Raw genomic sequence first — 8228 nt, 5'->3', positions numbered from 1 at the left:
TAATACTTCGACATTCTTCTTTTATACAATACTTCGACATACTTTTTTTTTCTTCTTCCCTACATTGATGGTACTCTTCCTCTTCCTTTTTTTGTTGACAGTTGTCAAGTTTTTAAGTTCAACTGATAATGGTGGGGGTGGTGGTGGCATATTATCCTGCTGACTGAGGTTTTTAGTTGATAAATCCAGAGGCTGAAGTACATCACTATTCGGGCCAACTATTGGCGACGCTGCCTGGGACATCACCAATTGTTTGACCGGTGACCATGTAAGATCAATTATTAGTGGTGATGCAGGTTGCGGTGACGGTGATGTTGCCCGATGACTAGTATGCTTCTTTTCAAACTCCTCCGTAAATCAAGGAGTTAGGCTTGATGGTGATATCAGCGGCAAACGTGTATTTAGTATTACTGGTGGTATAGGGTCAACATTCGGCACCATTGCCTTTGATACCGCTGATTTTTTTACCGGTGACCACGTGAGGTCAATTATGGGCAGCAGTTCAGGAGGTGACGGTGACCACGTGAGGTCAATTATGGGTAGCAGTTCAGGAGGTGGCAGTGATGTCTAACATCTAGCGATTTCACGCTGCTCATGGAACTCCTTCGTAAATGAAGGAGTAGGACTTATTGGTGTTATCGGTGAAAAGGGTCCATCGAATAATAACGGTGATATTGGTTGAGCAGCCAATCTCTGCCAAAACAAATCATCGTCGTTGCGGTCATCCCTTTGCAAATATTCAACTAATTCACCCAGCTCTTCTTTAACTGGCAGCGATGGAAAAAGGCGATGGGCGATGAGCGGCCCTGCATCCTGAGAGTTATGTGGTTGCAGCAGCAATAGATGGTCAGCGACGACTTGTCCTGCATCTTGAGAGTTGATGATTGGTGAAGACTCAAACAACTGCTTGCAGACTTCCATTTCCAAACGCTCCGTCGGTATAAAAGATACTTGGCGAGAATCCATGTCGATGAATGAATGAATTTCTGAGGGACTAACGCCTCGTTTAGATAGGCAGTCGAACAGCTACGCGAAAAAATTGAAATATTAGAAAAGGATACAATTATGTCTGCTACTATCTCTCTTCTTAAAATGTAAATAGCATTATACATATAGAAATTCGTGAGAAGGGAAAAACTGCGGTTTGGATCCATTGGACCATCAGTGAGCAGAAATCCATAAGTAAGGGAAAATTGTATTAGAAAAGGATACAATTATGACTGTATCTATCACTCTTCTTCAAATGTAAGCAGCATTATACATGGAAAAATTTATGAGTAGGGGAAAACTGCGTTTTGTAGCCATTGGACCATCATTGTGCGAAAATTCATGAGTAGGAGAAACGGCACATCCAAAATACACCCCCTCCCCCACCTAATACATACATGTGTATGTACGCAAGTTAGTCATGCACTTGATTTTCTTTGAGTGGCAAAATAAATTTGCCCACTTCTACAACAGATTTAAGGATGCAACAAGTCTGGAAGAGAAAAACAGCTAACAAAGAGCTTAATTCCAGAAGGAAAAGGAAAAGGAATATCAACAGTAGCCGAAACAGGAGCAGCAGTAAAGGACGTGGTCCATAAATTTGACGCAGCAAAAGAAAGAGTACCTCGATTTTAAAATCATGAAATCTTTTGCTTTTTTCCCTTACATAGTTGCCTTAATATGTATTCCTAAAGTTTTTTCTACTTTTTCACAAACTCGCTTGACTAAAACTTTCTCTCTGAAAAACTTTTTGTAAAGAAAATGTTTTTCATAATTTTTTTCTGACACATTTTACTTTAAAATTAAGCTACTTAAAAATTTTTTTTTCAAACTAAAAATGTTTTGTCTTGCAGTTTAATATATCCATCTACATACGTTTGATACAAGCTGTCTTTCATAAATTATTTTTACTCTTCTTGTACGCGATTTAACGCAACAAAGGTGAGAGAGCTTCGATTTGAAATCCTATAGTATTTTTCTCTTACTAAGTTAACCAAATCTGAACTTCTAAAATTATTTCATACTCGCTTGACTAAAACTTTTCATGGTAAAAAGATTTTTTCCCGACACATTTTACTGTAGCTACTAAAATTTTTTTCAAAATAAAAAAATTTTTTCTTATGGTTTATTATATTAATCTACATAGGTTTGATACCAACTGCTTTTCATAAATTATTTCTACTTTTTCTTATACGCACTCAACTAAAACTATATTTCTAAGAAAGAAATTTTCGACTGAAAATATTTTTCCTGAGACATTCACCGTTTTCTTATTTTTTATTCTCGAAGTGAACATTACTTTTCCTTTCACATAATTCATTACATCTACTACAACTGTTTCATTTACAATGCCTTTAAATTTTTTTTTATGTTGCAAACTTAAATTATTTTTGTTCGTTTTAGCTCGACTCAATTTCTGTACCTACACCAGCATTAGGAAGAAAATAGCTAGGACGATAAGCAGTAGCAAGCAGTGTGCCATAAAGTTACTAGGACTGAAGTATCCCACGAGACCCATCCAGCAGCAGCAAAGGTAATTTATCTGTATTACAATGATTGGTTTTATTTTCTCTTTCTACGACGTATTGTGAAAGAATGTTTTCACTTTCTACTGCGGTCGTGATCTTCATATTATAAATTTCAACCATTTCTCAGATAAAAAAAAAGTATTTTTGTTTTTTAAATAATACATAATGCAGTGTTCATTCACGTATTCCAATTTTTTTTTTTACAGCATCACGATGGTCAAGACAATATCAACTTATCATTCAGGAAAAAATTCAACATCACGGTCTAAAGATCGATTAGTAGAAGAAAAAGGAACAAAAAAAATAGAAAAAGGTATCTTTTAATATTTTTTAGTTTTCCCAATTTTATTTGCTTATAATGTAACATCTCTTTTGAACTTAAAATTTTTTTACAGAGCAGATGCCAGTATTATTTGACGATGTCTTCGACCAAGTGTGTAAAAATTTCATCCCGCTACCACCACCAGTTTCACCAATTCAATCAGATGGTCCTTTATGGTGGCTCTTTAATGAAGAGGACGATAAAAACGACGACAAATTACCTCATCAAAATCAAACAACCAAAAGAAAAATTAGAAGTGCCAGCAATAAAAGAAGATGTCCCTTTAATGCCACCTACAATAGAAGTAAAGGATATACCGCTACCATCTCCTATATCATGGAGCGAGTGGATGGAGCTGTACAAGCAATCACTGTCACCTCCTCCATCATCAACACCACCATTACCACCAGCTCCAACACTGCCATCACCATTTAAAGAATCACCGCCACTACCACTATCACCAACACTACCACCAACATCATCGCATCAGCAGCAGCAGCAGCAGCAGCAGTCACCATTGTCAATTCAACCGCTGCCAGAGAATATTGAGGAATGGACAGAAGATAATAAAACAGAACTGGACATGAAAGTCCAAATCTTGCTAAAGCAGCAGGAGTTAAAAAAAAGGGCAGTTAAAATTATAAAAATGATGAAAGTTCGGTAGAAAATAATCAAAAATAATCGGAAAAAATTAGAAGAAAAAGGAAAGCGTCAAGCTTCCTAGCTGAAAAAAAACGATTGAACCAAAAGAAAAGAAAAGAAAAAGAAAAAATAAAGAAAATAAAGAAAAAAAAATATAAATGTAAAAAAAAAAGTTACAGTAGTTGAATAATGAACATTACATTTGTAATTTTGTAAGAATATATCTGTATTACTAAATGTAATTAATATCATTTAATTTTTTTTAATATTAAGTCTTTTATTGTAACATAATGTTAAACTTCTTTTTAGATAAGAAAAAAAAAAAATTTTAATTAAAGTTTTACCGCAATAACTAATTAACTTTTTGTTTGATGTTAATATCTTTCTAATAACTATAATATAATTTTACCTGTAATACTGACTCCTTGTAAGATATTTACCACCACCCCAAGTCATCTCTTTATCTCATTCACACACATACATACGTGCTTCCCACCCTTATTTAAATATGCTTTTTGCTAAACTCTGAAGGTACTTAAAGGAGTTTACGTTGACAGAGCAGTTCATTTTAACCCAATGACTTGATTACTAAGCTTCCTTCTGCAAGAAGTCATGGCTACTGTACAGCATTTCAAGGACTCGGCTACCTGCCTGTGGCAATCATACCAACAAGTTGTTGAAAGTAAGGTCAACGCTGCTCAAATTCAAAGACTGTTAGATTGTAGTCTAGTATTATTAAAGGATGCTGATATTTTTAGTAAAAGTTGCAAGTTAACAACCTCTGAAAAAAAAAAATTTCAGGCAGCTGTGGCTTTACTCAAAACTACCGTACAATTTTTTAATGACCATTTGAAAATAGAAGAAGTGGAGAGAAAATTTATAGATGAACCTCACGTTTTTGTGGCAGACAGTGAGCAAGAAGTGACAGCAGCAGTCAAGGCATTTGAAAATGAACCTGAAATTTTCATACCAGAAAGTATACAAAAAGCAGGCCTTGCAATAAGCGTTTTAAGGTAAGGGTGTGACAGAAGCAGGCCCTACAACAAGCATTCAAGATGAAGGTATGAACGAAGCGACAGCAGCTCCTGTTCTTCAGGATGATAGATCAGTAAATTTAAATGACGTTAATAGTGCATATGAAAAACGCATTACGACAGCTTTGATCGTAAATTTAAAACACCTAAATCTGAAAAAGTTTTTAAAAGACGCTAAACATCAGTTTGTAAAACGGATTCATCGATCTCTTAATGAATATGAAGCGTTAAAAGTAAATACAGTGTTGGCAGCTGAATATATAATAGTTAAAGATATTTTTGTAAATGCAGATTTAAAATACTTATACACAAAATCACAAGCTATATTCCAGACAACAGACTTGAATGAGTGGTTTGATGTAAATATACAACAGCTAATAGAAAAAAATATGAATGATTTTAGCGACAAACAATCAGGCTGGTCTTTGCTTTCAATTTTGAATTTAGTTGTCAATATTAATAAACTGAATCCTATGCGAGATAGTTCTTTTATAGATTTGCCAGGTTTCATAAAAAACAAAAATGCTTGTGTAAATGTCGTCAACAGAGACATTCAGTGTTTTAAATAAGCTATTCTGTCAGCAATACTTCTAACCAAAAGAAATCCAAATCGGGTCTCGAACTATGTTCAGTACGAAAACGAGTTAAACTTTGATAGAATTGATTTTCCTGTTCTTGTGAAGGTATGTACCCTTACGATTATACATTTTCTTTTCAAAAACTTAAGAAACGTAGGCTGCCATCAAAAGAAAGTTTCTACAGCAGCTTACTCGAAGCCCATATCAGTGATGAAGAATATGAACATGCTATAAATATTTGGAATACTTTTAACATATAAACACTTGGGCAGTATTCTGACTTATATTTAAAGACAGATGTATTGTTACTAGTTAAAATATTCGAAAACCTTAGGAATAATTGTCTTGAGGCATATCATTTAGATCCAGCTCGTTATTACACAACGCCTGGCCTAACATGGGACGCGATGTTGAAATTTACGAATGTGAGTAATATGTGCAAAGTATTAAGATCGTTACACATATATAATTTATATAAATAAAATTATAATTACAGGTAAAATTGGAACTGTTGACTGATATAGATATTGTTATGTTTATCGAGCGTGGAATTCGTGGTGGTATAAGCCAATGTTGCAATCGGTATGCCAAGACCAATAATTCGTACATGAAAGAAGGCTATAAAGCTAATAAAAGTGATAAATATTTAATGTATTATGATGTTAATAATTTGTATGGATGGGCTATGTTAAAACCATTGCCTTATGGAGGCTTTAAATGGATTCAAAATGTTAGTCCAGTTGGTATTTTGAACGTGGCAGATAATGAAGAAATAGGTTACATACTTGAAGTGGACCTTGAATATCCTAAGACTCTTCACGATGCCCATAAGGATTTACCTTTCTGTACTGAGCACATCGCACCTCCAGCGTCCAAGCAAAAAAAATTGATGACTACACCATACGATAAACAACGATATGTGATCCACTATCGTGCGCTCAAACAAGCCGTTAGCCATGGTCTTCGCATAAAAAAAGTTCATAGAGTTTTACTGTTCAATCAAAGTCCGTGGTTAAAGAAATATATAGACTTTAACAGTGAAAAGCGTAAGAATGCAACGAATGACTTTAAGAAAATGTTATATAAATTATTTAATAATGCTGTGTATGGAAAAACGATGAAGAATGAGCGCAAACGTATTGATGTCAAGCTTATTAACAAATGGGAAGTACGTTACGGTACTGAGAGTTATATCGCTCGACCAAATTTCCACAGCTATGACATATTTGATAAGCAGTTAGTGGCTATACAATTATTACGCACTGAAATCACCATCAAGGTAGCTGAGTTGACTGACGATTTTCAAATATTTTTACCGTTTAAAATGTGCATAGCTCTGTATGATAATGATGACTTTCATAACGAACTGCTGCATGCTGTTAATAAGTTAAGATTATATTTAATGTACAATGGAAAACCTATTGTATTTTCTTATGATTAAGAATAAGTAAATTAAATGACAAATTCTCTAAAATTTGAAGTATTTATTTCTCGAATACACTTCCTGTTACAGTTATAACGATTTTTTCTTAATATAATATTTAATTTAATATATCATATTGAGCAAAATTTCCTCAACACATTTTTTTTTTAATTAAAAAAGTTTTATTTTAATAATTTATTTGATCAATTATAAAAAAAAAATTCTTTTACTTGTAATAGAAAAAAGATTTTTTCATAATTAACGCTTATCAATCCAACTATTGTAAGTGTTGTTGAAACCCAACCACTTTACAAAAACTTGCTGTCCACGTCTTCGAAGAACTTTCTCCACCAGGTAAATATCAGGATTTTTTGTTTTTTGCAGTTCCTGCTCATAAGAACCTCCGGAGATAGGTTGATCTCGATAATCTTTGAGACGATACGTAGTTAGATTTGTTCCTGCTACATTAGTGATTGTAAATAATTATGTTGACCAGTTAGGAGTATAGCCTTTTTCAAATAGTTGTTTTATTTTGCTTACGCGTACTTTATCACCAACTTTGAATTTTGGTTTTGGTTTGCTGCTACGTTTGCATCTTTTTTTAAATTTTAACAGGACTTGCATTTCGTTTTCAGTAGTAACATCTTTTGATTTCATACGAATCGTTTGATGCTTTCTATTATTATATAATTCGATCAACGTTTGTAGAACATTTAACCATTTGTAATTGCCTTGTGAGCTAAATTGTTTCCACATAAGGTCTTTTAAAGTACGATTGAATCGTTCGCATTTAGATGCTTTGAGGTTGCTGTAGGTTAAGTATAAGTTTATTTTATATTTTTGCATTAGATTTTGAAACTTATAAATTGTACAATTCCTTGCCATGGTCAGTTTGCAAGTTTACTGGCACTTTTCCGTCCTTTAATATAGATGGCATCGCTGTTGACACTGTTTCACCTGTTTTTTTCTTTACAGGTACAGCCCATGCATACTTTGAAAAAACATCTATTACAGTAAAAATATACCTACAACCTTTGTTTTTACTAGCGTAAGGCTGCATTTCGACAAGGTCCATTTGCCAAGTCTCATCTAAGCCACGCACGTCAAATTTTCGACGAGGATAATTACGTCTTGCTGCCTTGTGAAGTTCCTCGACAACTTGTTCCATGTGTTAAATGTCTAAATTTATTTTTGTTAAGTCAGCTTGAATAAATGGAAATTTTTTTTGTAAATTATATATAAAAATTTGAATGCTATCTATTTCTTTTTCAATACTTATAATTTTTTCAGTTAAGTAAGCACGATTTACAGCATCTCGAGGTTGTTTCGGTGCTGCAACATTGCACAATCTTTTATTATCTAAGTCATACTGTCCATCTGCAGTAAGTTTGTATCCAACCCCAGGAAAACGTTGGGTACCGCCTTTACTTCTACCTAGTTTACGACCAAGTACATCAACACTCATTGTGATACTGAAACAAAATGACTGCTCACTTTAATTGAAATACCCTGCCTCACGTAGCTTTTTAATAATTGATATTATTTCATTGTCATGACTTGGATTTCCTTCCGATCTTTCAGCTGTGAGTAATCGTAAATGATCCACAAGTTCGTTGGGATTGTCCCAGTGCACGTAATTTACATGGTGTGTTTTTCGGGCGATTTTGTACTGTGGTAATAATGATCCTCCAGTTTTACTTGGAACGTCATCGA

Source organism: Copidosoma floridanum, unplaced genomic scaffold (assembly GCF_036245765.1).
Source record: "Copidosoma floridanum isolate Cflo_tuat_1 unplaced genomic scaffold, Cflo_Japanese_pri ptg000015l, whole genome shotgun sequence".
Taxonomy (NCBI): domain Eukaryota; kingdom Metazoa; phylum Arthropoda; class Insecta; order Hymenoptera; family Encyrtidae; genus Copidosoma; species Copidosoma floridanum.
Note: the sequence above shows the minus strand (reverse complement) of the source record.